This window comes from Apium graveolens, chromosome 2 (assembly GCF_009905375.1).
Source record: "Apium graveolens cultivar Ventura chromosome 2, ASM990537v1, whole genome shotgun sequence".
In the NCBI taxonomy this organism is placed as follows: Eukaryota; Viridiplantae; Streptophyta; class Magnoliopsida; order Apiales; family Apiaceae; genus Apium; species Apium graveolens.
In genome coordinates this window covers 255,522,137-255,525,793 of record NC_133648.1, presented here as the reverse complement: position 1 = coordinate 255,525,793, position 3,657 = coordinate 255,522,137, and the positions used below count along the sequence as shown (strand labels likewise).

Sequence of the window (3,657 nt, the reverse complement as noted above, 5' to 3'; positions counted from 1 at the left end):
TTCCTTTCCAAAATTCATTGGATGTTTCAAACTCTGTTCATACTTTACATAACAGAGGTTCCAGGAAATGTTTAAAGGGGTATATATATATGTGGTTATATATATACCGGGACTAAATAAAGTATCTCGTAACTTTATTTCATTCAATAATATTTCAAAGATTGAATCTATTCAAGTCTTATCTTGTGGTCTCATCAGTGGGATGAACTTTTGAAATTGATTATAACTTGAACGGTGGTAGTTCAAGTAGTATTTGGGAATGATATAAGTGTAGTGAAGTATTTGGTAACTTCATCTTTTAAACTTATATCTAATTAATAATTGTCTTATGAATGACAAAGATTTTCAGAAAAACGTTGAGACAAGGTTAGATATATGAGATCACCTTGCAACGATATTTTTTTTATATATACAGTTATACACTGGGACTTTGTGTATATTATGCATGGAAGAGGACTTCCATTACTTTGAAAAGTATATATGTATATATACTGAATATTTTGCGACTTCATCGCATTAAGATATCAAACTTGGTTCATTTCTTTTGACCAAGATTTTCATGAGTATTATGAGTAGACTCATATACTATTAATCATTATACATATTATTTTGGTGGGCTTGCTGCTCACCCTTGCTTTCTTCTTTCATCACACAACATCAGATAGATAAGATGAACAGGACCAAGCTCCCAATTCGCGATCGGATAGGAAGCGTTTCGCAGCTTCCTATAGGCATTGAAGTCACTATGGCTGAGGTAGGGAACTACCAATAGACTAGGCTTCAACTTTTGATGTACCAGATTTATGTATATTTATGAATTGTAATAATGGCAATGAAATGTAAATTTATTCAGAACCTTTTTAAGGTGTATTGACATATAATTGTGGAATAAAACGACTTGTGATTATTTTTGGATGTTCATCTCTGAGACTATAACGTGTGGTGTGTGTGTTTATTGTGGGGTCACAGTACAGAGTAGTTGAGAAATTATTAAGATTGGGTGTTGTTAAGGGAAATGGAACTCGTGACAACCCGGATCCCCGACCCCGGATCTGGGGGTGTTATATTTACTCTTGTGACGTACTCTGATTTAATATAATTAGTTTAGTTATTCTTTTCTTGTGTTTGTTTATCATGATTTCATATGAACCCATGATGATGATAAGTGCTATTATGGGCTAATCGTGATCATGGGGTTGCAACGGATTTACTATGGAATTATTTAGTTAATTGTTTAATACTTTAGTGTGTGATGATTCTATGATATCTAGTATTGGTTGTGCGTATTCGTCTTATGTGCGTCGCGAACATATAAGATAGGGTGTTAATCTCTTGTGAAGCGACGGTGGATCTTGAGATTTAGAACTTGCCATGCTAGCATAGGTTCATGTACGTTGTGCATGATTAGTGGGTAACTCTAACAGTTCTATTTGCCCTATATAATCAAAAGGAATAACTTGTGCTTAAATCGTTGTGTTGTCAATTTCTGTAGACATATAGGAACTCAACATAATTGATGACTATTCAACTTCTATCTTAATTGTGGATGATTGGTAGAATGGTATTAGTACAATGAAAGTTGGCTTTTATCAGTTTCGTGTTATTTGATTAATATCATCACTGTCACATGCTAAAGGAATTAACAATGACTATTGAAGGAAGTAGTAATGAAGTTGTGATCTCATGAGTGTTTTATTATTGATAAATTGAAGTGTTAATTAAGTGATTAATTAAGTAGTTAATTGTAGTTAATATTTAGTTAATAATTCTAAGTGTTAGTGTCTTAACATTGAGAAGTAATCATACATTGGTGAGTGAGTTTAAGTAGACAATAAATTAGTCAGAGTCTCTGTGGGAACGAACTAGAAAGTATTCTATATTACTTGCGAACGCGTATACTTGCGTGAATATTAGCGTGTGTTTTCACCCTAACAAGTTTTTGGCGCCGCTGCCGGGGACTCGGCATATTTGTTTAGTTTATGTACTTACCATCATTGGTCATTAGGATTCAGTGATTAGGACGTAGTAGTTACTTATTGTTTCCGGTTGTGTTTCAGGTACTTTAGCGAGCGTTTATGCAAACTCGTTCTCGTACTCGCAAGAGGACTTTAGATACAGCTGAGGAGATAGACGCAGTTCTTGATATTCCGGAGAAGTTAGATTTTGAAGATTCGGATTCAGGAACTGAGCGAAAAGAACCAGTAAACATGGGTGATCGTATTGTTCAAGCTGATCCAGCTCTCATGGACTTTTCTCGATAAAAAATTGATGACTTCAGTCAAGCATTCTTCATCCGGCCATTCAAGCTAACACCTTTGAAATCAAGCCGGGCACTATTCAGATGGTGCAGAATTCTGTTTCTTTTGGAGGAGCGGCGACTGAAGACCCCAACATGCACATAAGGAATTTTGTCGAGATCTGCAGCACTTTTAAGTATAATGGCGTGACTGATGAGGCTATCAAGCTAAGGCTTTTCCCATTCTCACTAAGGGACAAAGCTAAGGACTGGTTACATTCTGAACCAGCTGGGTCCATCACTACGTGGCAAGATCTTGCGCAAAAGTTTTTGGTGAAGTTTTATCCAATGGCAAAGACTGTTGCTATGAGGAGTGCTCTTACTCAGTTTGCGCAGCAACCTACAGAATCTATGTGCGAAGCTTGGGAACGCTACAAGGAAATGTTGAGAAAGTGTCCACATCATGGAATGCCTGATTGGATGGTGATCACGGGTTTCTATAATGGTTTGGGGGCCCAATCTCGGCCCATGCTCGATGCAGCAGCTGGAGGCGCTTTATGGGCTAAAAGTTATACTGAGGCTTATAATCTTATCGAGACTATGGCTGCAAATGAGCATCAAAACCCAACTCAGAGGATGATGCCTGGTAAGGTAGCTGGTATTCTGGAAGTTGATGCAGCCACCGCTATTGCAGCACAGCTTCAAGCGCTGTCAATGAAGGTTGATACTCTGGCTACATATGGAGTTAATCAAATAGCTATGGTTTGTGAGTTTTGTGCAGGTTCTCATGCTACGGATCAGTGTTCTCTTGTCAACGAATCTGTTCAGTATGTGAATAATTATCAGCGACAACAGCAGCCTGTGCCAGCGACCTATCATCCTAATAACAGAAATCATCCAAATTTCAGCTGGGGGAATAATCAGAATGCTATTCAGCCACCATATCAGCAAGGAGTGAGTAAACAGTTTAACCCACCTGGATTCCAGCAACCACAGCAGTATGCTCAAAGACAATCATATCCTCAACAGGGAAGTGCAGCTGCACCTACTAGTGCTGATTTTGAGGAACTTAAGCTATTACGCAAGAGTCAGGCGGTTTCTATCAAGACCTTGGAAAATCAAATCGGTCAATTAGCCAATGCAGTGCTCAATCGTCAACCTGGCATTCTTCCCAGTGACACGGAAGTACCAGGCAGGAAGAAAGCTAAAGAGCAAGTCAAGGCTATTACCTTAAGGTCTGGAAAAGTTGCTGATGCTGAAAAAACAAAAGAAGGAGAAGCTGAAATTAGAGATGAAGAAGCTAAGCAAAAGGAGAAAGCGGCGGAACCAAGGAAGAATATTGTTGAACACACTCTGCTTGAGGGTAATACAGGGGAGAAGCAGCTCTATCCTCCACCACCTTTTCCTAAGAGATTGCAGCA

The 3,657-nt window shown here is 38.3% G+C and overlaps 1 non-coding gene across 1 annotated transcript; it reads right to left on the bottom strand.

The window, feature by feature from the left end:
- Positions 1 to 2,599: 2,599 nt before the first annotated feature.
- On the bottom strand, positions 2,600 to 2,706 carry LOC141709455 (small nucleolar RNA R71). Its single transcript, XR_012570030.1, has one exon. It is a non-coding gene; the product is annotated as a small nucleolar RNA R71 (small nucleolar RNA).
- Between the last annotated feature and the right edge of the window lie 951 nt (positions 2,707 to 3,657).